Raw genomic sequence first — 13,956 nt, 5'->3', positions numbered from 1 at the left:
GTTGCGACCGGGGTCTTCCATAATTTATCGTTGATAATTTAGGGGCCAATTATAAAAAAAATTATGAAAGAGAAAGGTTGCACCCTTAAATTAACGTAATTTTTCTATTGAATACTTTGGTTGGATTGAGTGGACAACAAAATTAATTATGAGATTTTAACATTGTTGTTTTTTTAGTAAAACAAAACTTCTTTAAGTTACTAATTCACAGTTTTATTATACCATAAGAGGAATTTTTTCACCCCTTCATAACCTTAGCTTTTTTATCTTTTACTTCTTTGGCATGATTGTTTAATAAAGGTCTTCGGAATTTTAGCTCTCCGAGCCAAAAGGAGGACTACCTACTGCTACAAACTTATTTACCTACATTTAATTATTGCTCTTTATTGACAAACAATTGCAGAAGTTAAAATAAATGAATTAATAAAGCATTATTCATAGCGAATCTACAGTAAAGCAGACGACATTTATCATCCAATAAGCATATGTCTTGTACACACCGCAGTCCCCAGGTGTGTAACAAGAGACAGACAGAGAGACAGGTCTAAAATAGAACCTCTCCGTGACATACGTCACTCGGACAATACGTCGCAACAATTTAAAACCCTACCGAACTTTGTAGGAAAGCTATTTAAATGTACGTGGCGATCGGTTAGGGTTTGGAGAAAAGTCTAGCCTCCCAATGGCAGGGCTTTCACCAACGGATCAACCAATTGCGGCTTTTCTTGTCATTTACTGTGAATCAATCGCCTTATATAAGCTTAAAGGGATACTCTCAATTTTTTGGATTAGTATTAGATGGCGGCAGTTTTTTGTAGAAAAATGAGCCTAAAATTATGTGTGATACAAAAAATCTCGACTTAAAGCCTTACAAATTAAGAAAAGTACGTTAGATATTTTGGAATTCAAACCAACCGCGAAATACTAGCTATCTTGTTTTCCCCGATACGACGTCATAAAGGGGCTTTTGTTTCCTTTTTCATTGGTTGTTTGTAAATAGGAGAATATAGGGTACTCTAGACGACTGTATAGTAGTTTTCCCTTATACAGGGAAGCGTCGCATGTTTGAGAAGTCTTTTGTAAACATAATTTTGAGTTTTCGTGTTTATTCATTGTTCTCTTAACTCTTGGTTAAGTTGTAGAGTAAGGACGATAGCGTTTTGACCAAATTGTCCACAGGTAATGTCCAAAACACTACATTTTTTATGCTATTTTGGAAAAGGCTTAGGTTCCATGTATAATAACAAAAGTGGATGAGAGGAAAAGTATGAAAACGGCCAAAAGTCGCGAGTCATCAGAGTTTCGCCGTAGTTGACCGTTTTATTGGCGTAGCTATACTGGGCCTGTTCACTCCCTTAAAATAGGTCTTGTGTTAATTCGCGGTTACGCGGTTACCGTCGTCTGCTATTGTGTATGCTAGAACTTCCTCGATTTGAGTTTGTAGTCAGAAACAGTAGCTGGTAATGTTTTAAAAGGTATTTGAAGGTATAATATGGATTTAAGTAAGGTTATCGAAGCAATAGAAGAGCGCATAAAACTAGATACGTTTAAAACCAATCTCGGTAATTTAGCTATAGCGCGAGCAGCTTGCGTCGTGATGCGCGTGATCGATTGGGCTATGGTTAAACCAAGGAGCATAAATGTCTGAACTACTTTCAGTCGCGAGTTTGCAAGTCCATCAGTCACTAGTAAACTAAATAGTTATTGGCGAAACTTTGATGTCCGCGTTTTTTAACACAGGCTCTATGGCCATTGCCATACTTTCCCTCTCATCCACATTTGATAATAATGACATTTGTTTATTTAAGCGTAATGAATAATATAAAATTGGCGAAAATGCAAAATAGTAGAAAAACTACTTTTAGGTGTAATTCTACTGTATCTCCAAGTGAGAGGAGGATAGCGGGAGTAATGTAGATGTTTCGCTTGTGTTTTTGGCGAACGACTGTAGGGGGAGCAGTGATCGAAGCGTCGCCAAAAACAAAAACTAATACTTTTAAAAATCAATTAAAAATATTTAAGTCATTAAAACTATCAATTTATATATATATTTGAAACCGTAATTTTAGGTTCTATCTGATTTAAAAAAATGAAAGGTTTTCATTGAAAGATTGATTCTATCCCTTTAACTAATTTTAACGAGCTAAACCAATTAGGCTAAATTTAACGCGAAACCGTTGAGAAGACTACTGATAACCAAGCAGACGGACAATCTTAACAAGACTGAACCCCAAAAAGCTCTACGACGATTGCAAAATTATCTTGAACCTTTGGAACCACTTCACCTGAGCTTATCATCGTTTGATAGTTAGCAAGGACGTAATCCACTTGAAAAATCAAAATGCATTGTTACTAAGAGAAAAAATATCAATTAATAGAAGGAGTTTATAAAAGAGGGATGCCGCTCTGTATCCTCTTAATACGTTAGTTATGTAACCAGATAGATAATCTTAACAAGACTGAACTTCAAAAAGCTCTACGACGATTGTAATATTACCTTGAACACTTGAGACTACAACACCTGAGCTTATCATCGTGGAATATTTTGCAACTCGTAAGACAATCGTTATATTTCGTTCAAGTAACAAATTTTTAAGAACTTCCCTGTTGAAACTCTTTTCTATTAGATCATGCAATTGTTATCTCACTACGATAAAAGCAATCCCAAAGTGTCGTAGTTTTATCTTATTTTTAGGAAAATTTGGGTTACTAACCTCAGCTCAGGGATATTAGATGTTTTAAGAGGGATTCGAAGGGAGGGGGAATTGTTGACGCGTTATCGGCGTGTGAAGCGCAGTAGGGTAAACCGGATTTCTAGTTCGCCACATAGTTTGATGTACATCTAACGATGAGGGTATTAGTTTGGCTTGGTCCGAAGAAGAAGATGTATCGTTCGTCTTTTTAAAGGGAGAGTGAAAAGAGGGATTGAAAGGGAGAGAATTATGATTTGTCTATAACAGTGAATTGCGAATGTACTATGTACATATTAATGAACGCACTTAGAGTGAAAAGGGATAAATTGTGTTAAGGTGATATTTTTCATTCATTGGTGATTTTAAAGGAGAAAGGCTCATGATTTATCTATAACAGTACAATGCGGATGCACTGTAAAGATATTAATGAACAAACAGTAATGTCTGTATGTCTTTTATGAAAACACAAATTTGTCATAATTACCTTACCTATAATGAGAAATTTTATTCTCTCTTTAAAATTTTTCACACTTTAAGCCATTTCTATTCTAAGAATCTGAACAACTTTCATACAATAAAAAGTTCGGGATTCATTTAAGAAAGAACTCAAGTTGGGTGTTTTACCGAATTCTTTTTCTTTCAAAAGGTTTTGGTCCATATTAGAAATTTATAAGGTGCGATACGTATATATCGGTATATATCGGCATAAGCTTATGTTGTAATCACTAAAACTTTCATATTTGTAAGATGCGATAAGTACGCGTCGGCATAAGTTTATGTTGTTAAGTTCATTGAGCGTTATGCGTGTGATCATTTTAGCATTGTTAAAGGTAACTCATAATAATAATCACTAAAATGGATAATTACTACAACTAAACTTTCTCTTTCAAAGTCTATGTTAGAAATTTATAAGGTGCGATAAGTATGCATTGGCTTAAACCCAGGGTAGAAATTTATAACAAGCGATAAGTGTGCATCGGCATAAGCCTATGCTGTAAACTCATCGAGGGGATATTTTAAAAGAAAGTACTAGCGTGTGGCCCCGGATACTACAATTATTACGCAAGTAAATTTATTGAAGTAAGGATGAAGGGTTATAATTTTTTGATAGGGCATCGAGGGCTATTCACTCTGATTTTCTGTACTTCTTTTAATGGGTATTTTTTAAGCAAATTCATCGTGGTTTAGCCTTGATTATTTTTAGCCACATCGTAGAATACGATAGGCTCTAAGTTTGACCCGAGCCTTAGTAGTAGTAGTTGTGGCCGGAGTTTTCGCTTTCGTTATCGTTATTTTTAGCTTAAAAGGAACTCGATAGTACCTGAACCCACCCATAGGGGTTACTGGGCTCGGTTAGAGATTTAATTATAATTAAAATCTTTTCAGATCGCACCCGGGTCGCTCGCGCAGTAGTATGACACTCCATCACTGTACCATTGAGACTCGATAAGAACTTAGAGTTTTCATCTAAAGTGTCGGGGATGGGGGGAGGCACCTCTCTATCCGCGGGGTCGGATACTTTTGAATTTTTATCTGTGGGGTCGGCCACTTCTGAATTTTTTAGGGTCTTTGAATTTTTTTTTTTCTTTTTATTTATGTGCTAATTAAATAGATAACGATACATGGCTACTATTAAGGCCCAGCCCTTGGGCCATCTTGTTTTTAGTATCATTCAAGGTCAAATCAAGGATGATGGGAAATCTGAGAGAAATAGGCGCGCTAACTGTGAAACGGCTTGGGTCCGGTGGGACGCAAAAAATGGGGGAGGAATACTCCCGTTAAAATAACCCTCTGCCGCAGGCTCGTCGGAATGTACGTGAAAACGCTCGAGCTGCTCGTCCCTCTTAAACCATCTAATATCCCTACTCTACTGGTGTTATTTCACAATGATGTGAAATTTTACAAGTAGATAAGGACTTTGAATGATGCGCGTAGGGAACCATTTCTTCAATATGGACAAGAATGAACTAAAGCGGCCTTTTCACGCTCAATGTTTTGCACAAATTAAGTGGGGGACATTTATAAAATTCATCATCTTGTAAATTATTCTCAAGACTTCACTAATTGTGCAAATAAAAATCTATCATGATATTGAAAGCTCAATATGTAGAACAAAAATTTAAAATTTTATTGGACAAATATAATGATCAGATTCCACACGATTTATTCAATTATATTGAATATGGTTTATCACAATAAAAATGTTGATGTTGAGTCCATGGACCTTGTACAATTTTATTGACCAAACATAACATTTAAATCGTTAAACACACAGACATTAGTTTTAATCGAATGCGAAATATTGTTCGTATTTTGAATAACATTTTGAGCAATAAAAATTCACTCAATATATAGGTTCAGTTTCTTACGAAAATATTGTCCAAAATTTACCGCAATATTATTTTCCATTTCCTAAAACATATTGTAGCATTATATTTGAACTTTTCACAAAAATTAGTCTGGATAACGTTTTATTTATACTTTGTAACTTAAATAACGGGCCCCACGTTTTTTGCGCAAATTATTGAGCGTGTAGGGTGCCCTTAATTTTATCATTCAAAGTCCTTATCTGCTTGGAAAATTTCACTTCATTGTGAAATAACATCAGCCGAGTTTAGTAAGGGGGTGAAACTTACCATCAAAGCAACGCCGCCTGCACTATATAATATTGGCGGCGTTGTTTATATATGGAATAAAGTAATGGACTTTTGGTTTTATCATGAGGAGATTGCAACGGCATGATTCAATTAAAATGAGTTTCTTGTTACGAAGGAAAATATAAGAATTGTCGGGAATTTTTAAGAATAGGTCCAGGCGGCCAATTTGATTTTTTTTTCTTTTCTTTGAAAAAATAACGTGTAAGATAAAATATGACGCAAGAATTTTTGTCCGCAAATGTATATTAAAGCCCCAATTTTAAAAAGAAAAATTAAAAATGGCGGAAAATTTAATTAATAGGAGAATATTTTGGAAAAGGTGGCAGCTAATTAATAGGAGAATATTTTGGAAAAGGTGCCAGCTAATTAATAGGAGAATATTTTGGAAAAGGTGGCAGCTAATTAACAGGAGAATATTTTGGAAAAGGTGCCAGCTAATTTAAAAATGGCGGGGTATATTATCACAACCAAACCTGAACTAACCAAACCTAACCAAACCTAACCTAACCAAACCTAACCAAACCTAAGCCAACACCGGTACCCTCTAGTTATATATAGGTACTATATAGTAGGATGTATAAGATTTTAATATACATTTGCGGACAGAAATTCTTGCGTCATATTTTTTCTTACGCGTTATTCTTTCAAAAAAAGAAAAAAAAAATCAAATTGGCCGCCTGGACCTATTCTTAAAAATGAATGTCTTATGCCTCGATCAGATTTGAAAAAGTGTGACTAAGAATAGCAAATAAACGAAAACTTTAGTGTTATACTTATTGTTGTTGTGTTTCTTTTAAAATTAATAATATTGCAATAAATATAGTAATAATATAATAATATTATTACTATATTTATTGCAATATTATTATTTTTAAAAGAAACACTATTACATATCGTTCAATGGATCGTTAATACTACCCCGTTGTAAAGAAACAAGGATGGTTAAAACATGAGGAACTGAAACAGAATGTAGTCAAAAAAGTACTAAGGTAGGGAGGGCTTAGAGTAATCCTTGTTGTTAGCCAGGTCATGACCGCCGCATTACGGAAAGGCTTACGAGTTTCCATTAATTCTAAATCGCCGGCGCAGAATTCCAGCCATTGATGACTCGGGAGGTGAAGCGGATTTTGTTTGGCGCTCGTGCCCACCTTTGACTTCCTTAGTTTGAAGGAAAGACCTTTGTTATGTGACAAAGGGGCGGGAGTGAAATACTCCATAATGGCGCCGAGGGTGAAGCTATGCTCAAATTGCCAAGTCTTAAAACTATCAATTTATATAGTATATATTTGAAACCTTAATTTTAGGTTCTATCTGATTTAAAAAAATGAAAGGTTGTCATTAGTAGCCAAAAGATTGATTCTAACTCTTTAACTAATTTTAAACAGCTAAAACAATTACGCTAAATTTAACGCGAAACCGTTGAAAAGACTACCGATAACCAAGGACAATCTTAACAAGACGATTGTAAAATTACCTTGAACACTTGAGACTACAACACCTGAGCTTATCATCGTGGGATAGTTAGCAACTCGTAAGACAATCGCTATATTTCGTTCTAGTAACATTTTTTTAAGAACTTCCCTGTTGAAACTCTTTTCTATTAGATCATGCAATTGTTATCTCACTACGATAAAAGCAAACCCAGCGTGTTGCAGTTTTATCTTATTTTTAGGAAAATTTAGGTCAGGGATATTAGATGTTTAAATGTAGATGTAAAAATCAAAAAACAAAATCCTGCCTATATATAATATCACTTCAAACAACTTCCACGTAAAATATTCGGCAATACTTCAAAGGGAAAACCTACAGTCGCTAAAATTTCAACAACTTTCCAAGTGATCCGTGTCCTAAAATTTCAATGACTTATCAATGTCCCTAGGCCGTTAAATTTCAGTAACCAACCTTATAACCTTTGAACTACAATACCCATAACACTTCTCGGAAATTAATTGATTATACTTTACTCATTTTCCAAATACTCACGAAATATCTCCAGAGACGCTTACAGCAGAATAATTTTCAACGGTTCTATCTACGGCTTACATTATCTTCAATGTATTTTAATTTCCAAAAATTGTGGAAAAAGAGTTCGCATTATGTTTACCCCTGTAATTCACACTTCTCCTCTGGCTATTTCTGTATCGGTCTATAGCTATGTTTAAAATGATTTTAGGAATAACGTTTCTTAAAACGACTTAACTAGAATTAAGCTAAATTACTGACGATTAATATAACTAATATCAATTATATTTATTTAATTATTTAAGAAAAACCACTTAATTGGGTAGACAGCCCTCGTCTCGACTCGGAGAGGTTCTTTTTGGTTTCCCAACTCGTTTCTCTTTCCTTATCACTTAGAAAATCAACATAAATAAATCCTTGCAGTAACAAATTTCTCGTAATAGTACTATCCACATCGTACCGTACTTAACAGGCGTACAGAAAATTTGAGTGAATAGCCTCTCGATGCGCTACCATTATTTCTGGGTTTTTTAGCCAAAGTGGTAAAGCTACTTGTAGCGCATAGACCTATACACACTTATGACCGCGCATGAGCAGTTGCAATGTTTGGGGGCATGAGTTTTCCGCTTCTATGGAGTTAACGTGTAAACTAAATTATGATGGACGTGTGGGAGAACTTTTTGTAAATTAAAATTAAAATAAAATATATTATTGTAAAATGTCTTTCTAAAAGTTTTGTGACCTAAAAGAAAAACACTCCTTGTTCAAATTCTCTAGGAGAAGGGTCAACTCCAAATTTTACCGAGTAAAATAAAATATAGAACTTATTTTTGAAATAGATTCTTGTGGTGGATTGTTTCAGTCAGTCAGCCGCAAGAGAAAAAAATTAATAAGTCTCTCCCAAGAGCTGTTAAAGAATTATAACGCAAATTCACGCTTCTTCAAAAAAATTAATAGTGCGGAGCGATTAAAAAATAAATAATAAATTAAATGAAAAATATACAAGAAAAAATCTACAATACTGAACTTCAAAACCGTCCTCAATTTTTTTAACTATAACAAGTCGGGAAAACCAAAATATTACCTCTCCGTGTCGAGAAGATTAAATAACCTTAAGTATCCAATGAAAACGTCGACCTTTTTGCCCTCATCCTTTCCCGCGCTTTGCGCTTCCGCATTTCATCCTTACTCTCAACATTATCTTCCTCTATTTTACATATAAAAATCAAATACTCACAAAAAGAAGTGGCAAAAACCTGCTGGCTCTTTACAACCACTTAATTTGACTTGATATCCAATTTCCAACAACAATAATATACCGGTAGTTTAATTGACAACCTACTAGCATCGAAATTCTCATTAAGAATGGCTCCCGCGGATAAAAAACGGCAATTTTCAACTAGGTGGGCGTTATCTCATTAGATTTGAAAAATATCATTTGTCTTTTTTACCAATGCCTAACCGTTTGGATTTTTTAAAGCAATCTTAGCACCAAAAAATATTTTTGAATGAGGATAAAAAAGGTCTGTCCTCTCGTAATTTTTTAAGCTTTTCTCATGATTACTCTATACAACAGTAACAAGGAGTATAAACCCATTAGTGGAAGCAGTATTTTTTTCCCAAAACAATCTCGCTTATGTTTATGCAATGAATGAAATATATCACAATGCACGGGCCTTGATAGATATAGGAGGCAATGAAGGAAATATATCGCATGCACGGGCCTTGGTAGATATAGGAGGCAATAATAATCTCTCTCTTTGCACGAGAGGTTTATCTTTAATATTTAAATAAATATAATTATTTTTAATTATTTTAATCTTCAATAATTAACATTAATAATAGTTAAATCGTTTAAAATAAAGTTATACCTATTATCTTCTCAAACTTTGCTAATATTGACGTTTAAAGTGAAGGGTACCCCTCTTCCCGCTTTCTTCAAATTTTGGGGTATATATACGATTCGTTTCCATTATAATAGTAAGGAAAAACCGCAAATGCGAAAACATTTGGTAGCGATCCTACCTTAGGGAGGCTAGACGTTTCTCGTAACCCTAGCTGATCGCCGCGTATATCCTAAAACCAAACGATGATAATGGAGTAGAAGCCAATGATACAGATTGGTGTCTATGTGGAATAGACGGAAGACCAGTGGATGGTGGTGTTAGAAGGCAGTGTAAGTGCAGACGGGTGTCAATGTGGGATTGACAAAGAACAGAAGATGGTGGTGATTGGAAGCCAGTATGTACAGACTGGTGTCCACGTGGAATGGACGAAGACCAGAAGATGGTGGTGTGAGAACTCAAGTAGAGGAGCCATTTCCGTGACTGTGAAAGCAGTTCGGAAATGGCGAACACGTTTGCTCCGATACGCAAACTGCGAACGCGGTCACGTGGGTGTAACAACAGACAGACACACAGACAGACACACAGACACACAGACACGGCCGTTACAGAACCTCTCCTGGACTACGTCACACGGAGAGGTAAAAAGCTGTCACGCTTACCAGTTGCATTGTCCATGGAATCTCGTGCACTGCCTTTTCACGTACATCACAATATACTAACTAAATAACAAACTCGGTATCAGCGCATAACTCAGTGGGTAATTACATACACGGAGTAAAAATTTGCCTATTTTACTTCGGAGATCAGTTTTTAATCAATTGCCCATTTGTTTGCGCAGTTTAAAAGCAACTAAACTAGTTATAAAGTGTCCCCAATTCAAAGTGGTTTATATACTATATACACCTGATAAAAAAATTAACATAAATTAACAGTAATTTTATCTTTCCCTAAATTAGAGTTTGTCTTAGCAAGTCCACTTTTGTAACTTTGAATAATTATATAAAATTAACGGAAAGCGTTAGATAAGTTTTCTCCATGATTTTGAAATTTTATCAATTAAATCGATTAAGAATGGTTGTCTGAAAATTTCATTGAATTAATTTCGATTCAATTAATTTCGATTCAAATAATTTCGATAATTTCAATAGAATCAATACAAATCATTTCAATACAAATCATTTCAATACAATTCATTTCAATACAATTCATTTCAATACAATTCATTTCAATACAATTCATTTCAATACAATTCATTTCAATACAATTCATTTCAATACAATTCATTTCAATACAATTCATTTCAATACAATTCATTTCAATACAATTCATTTCAATACAATTCATTTCAATACAATTCATTTCAATACAAATCATTTCAATACAATTCATTTCAATACAAATCATTTCAATACAATTCATTTCAATACAAATCATTTCAATACAAATCATTTCAATACAAATCATTTCAATACAAATCATTTCAATTCAAGTAATTTCAATTCAATTAATTTCAATTCAATTAATTTCAATTCAATTAATTTCAATTCAATTAATTTCAATTCAATTAATTTCAATTCAATTAATTTCAATTCAATTAATTTCAATTCAATTAATTTCAATTCAATTAATTTCAATTCAATTAATTTCAATACAAATAATTTCAATTTCATTAATTACTTTCCCCGAAACATTTCTGACATTCTTTCACTTTATTAATCATCAACACCTACTTAGCAATTGAACTACATCGTTACGTCTATATTTCTTAGCTACGTCTAATGGCGTTTCACCACGGCTGTTCTTTAACTCTTGATTAGCGGACTGTTCTAGTAACAATTTCACGACATCAACGTGGCCCTCTTGAGCGGCAAGGTGCATTGAAGTTTCGCCTAGTTTAAATTTTATGTATAATTAAAGTACCGAAGTTAGCCAAAGCCCCTAGTTACTTGGGTAATTAATGCAGTTTGAACTGTCAAATGGATATTCATGGAAAATATTTAAGCGAATAATTAATTGTAAGATTTCAAGAAATTGAGGATGCTATACAGGGGAAGCAGAAACAAACTAAAACATCGGAACCCACCTATATCAGAACTTGCGTCAACTTCGGCACCATTTGAAAGTAAATTCTCAACAATCTGCGCATGACCCTGGACAGACGCTATTAACAATGGACTCCATTCGTTAAGACTACTTGCATTGACGTTACTTCCGGAATTCAAGAGTATTTTGACGATTTCAGTATAACCAAACTGGCAAGCCAAGTACAAAGGCGAGTAACCTAGGTTGGAGCAAAAGTCGGCATTAGCTTCATGACCATTCAATAACTCCTCGCATCGTACAAGCGAGGGGCTTATCACTCTCATAGTCTTTGTACACCGATTACGGATTATGCGTCATAATTTTAAAACTGTCGATGACAGAACTTTTAAAGATTACGCATACTCCATTTAGTACAGTCAACAATTACACTGAGTGACTGGTCCCTCGCGTACAAGGCTGTTTTACCATCTCTATCCTGATGCTGAACCAAAGAATGTAACAATTTTTGTTCATTTTCGTTTTGACTTTTGGATAAAGTGTCGATCAACTTGCTGAGTATATGAAGTTGCTTTTCGCGGATTAGAATGTGTAGCACGGTTTCTTTCGAGTCGTTACAGCACGCTGCCCAATTTTTCCCACAATTCGCATCTAGGTATTTGACGTAGCTTCGTAAAATGTTCACAGTTTCCTGAGAGTTTTCGCCGTCTCGAATAAGCCCATCGAGGAAGGTTCGAATTACTCCAAATTCAGTTTTCACCATAATTTCTCCAGTCAAAATTGACAATTTCTCCTTGGTGTCAGTATTTTTGGCTAGATGTAATAGGTAATCCAGTAAGAAGTATTCAGCGAAGACTCGATGTGTAAAAGTCGGGTTTTTTCCTATTTTATATACTAATCCCGCCTTTAAAACATTAGTGTCGACTTCGCCTTCTTCGTCCTCTGGGAATTCGAATTTTTCAAATACGTTTTTTGACAGTAAAAATTGAAGAGCGTATTGTATATGTTTGTTAGGTATTCCAGTTTTTTCATCCACGGCTATGTTATAACCATTGTCTTCAACCCAAACACCATCGTCCAAGGTGGTTTGGTCATCATCCAAGGTGGTTTGGTCATCATCCCTATTTAGAAGGCTAGCTATTTCACCTTCGACGAATTCTTTGTATAAATCCATTAACGATATCTTGCTAATCGGATGCCATTTATTTTTATTTTTCAAATTTTTACGGGAAATGTAATCGGCTAAAATTTTGCATTGTAATGGGAAACCCATAAGTTGTCTATCGTTATAGTTTATAGAGCTGGATAAAATGTCAATTGTTGTTGAGACATATTTATTCAAATCTTCAATCCTTCCCGGGAAATCTATATTCAGGATATTGAAATGTTTTTGCAAATAATTAACGATGAAATCCATTTGATCTTCTTTCGAAAATGGTACCATAGTATGGGCCCAAGTGCTCAAACAATTTTCTAACTGTTCCTTGGTATGTGGTCTAGTTGATATTACAATTTTCGAAACACGAGTCATCATCAACGCTCCCAGCATTTTTATAATCACGCATTCGTAACTCGGGCAAATTGCGTCAAATCCGTCGAAAATTAATACCAGTCCCTCGTAATTGGTTAACGAATTTTCGAATAGCTTTTCTTCAAACGGAGTCTCTAATTTCGTATTTTCGCTGCAAGGTAAGATATATTTCAGCATAAAATCCGATAAATCTTTATGATTTTCGAATGCCATTTCGTTAACGTTTGTCGTTTCTAAAGTCTTTGCGCACTCGTTTAAGTCGACTCTAATTACCCACAAATGAGGATATTTCGATTTCATTTTTGTGGCCAATGAGGAAAGCACGGTTGATTTTCCCATCCCGGGAGTGTCGGAAATTATCAATGATTTGTTGGAATTTTCTATCAAGGTATCTTCAGAACAGCTCTGATCTTCGACCAAGTACTTTCGTAAATAATCCAGCTTACCACGTGACTTGTACCAAATTAACTTTGAATTTGAGTCATACTTTAACCAATGAATGTTCTTCTTTGGATATTGTTCGCATAAACGTTGAAAATCCTCATCTTTCGTTACTTGAACGCAGTTTTCTTGATTTGCGAAACGCGGATCGTTTAGAGCTATTAATTCGGAAGAGTCTATGTTGTTTAAACATTCTTCATCAATAAACGGTTTTAATTTGAACTTTCGTGGAATATAATAACCCTCGAAGACATCCAACTTCTTTCCAACAACTATGGCTTCATCTTTAATCAAATTAACTATCGTTAATGAATCCAAAAATTGACTGAAGTCGACCTGGCCAAAGAAATATTCCAGATTGAATTCTTCTTTTCCTTGCAGTTCGATTACGCCTTTCTTCATTAAATCTTCCTGAGCTTTAGTGGTCAACTCGTCCCACGTGATTCCGTCATGTTTTATCACAGGCTCTATCAAATCTTGGTCATTTTCATTCGTTATTAAAATTAATTTAATATTAGATTTAAGTTTAATTGCTTCCCTCAAATCTTGTAGAAATTTCACACCCTCTGGGTTCGAGCTAAGTTCGCCAGCGCATTCGATTAATATTATGGTTTTTCCCAAATTTTCGTGTTTTAAAAATTCCATCAAATAGGGGTAAGTTTCCGTTGTTAATAAACTTTGCAAATCAAAGGTCAAAATTGAATCATTTTCTTGTGAACTTGGAATTGTCGTCAAAGCCTTTGCCATAGCGACATCGGTTCCGTACACTGGAAAAAATAGGAGTT

Source organism: Phalangium opilio, unplaced genomic scaffold, assembly GCF_054372755.1.
Source record: "Phalangium opilio isolate 3A_F unplaced genomic scaffold, DU_Popi_V2 ptg000217l_1, whole genome shotgun sequence".
Taxonomy (NCBI): domain Eukaryota; kingdom Metazoa; phylum Arthropoda; class Arachnida; order Opiliones; family Phalangiidae; genus Phalangium; species Phalangium opilio.
This window is presented reverse-complemented; position numbering follows the sequence as displayed.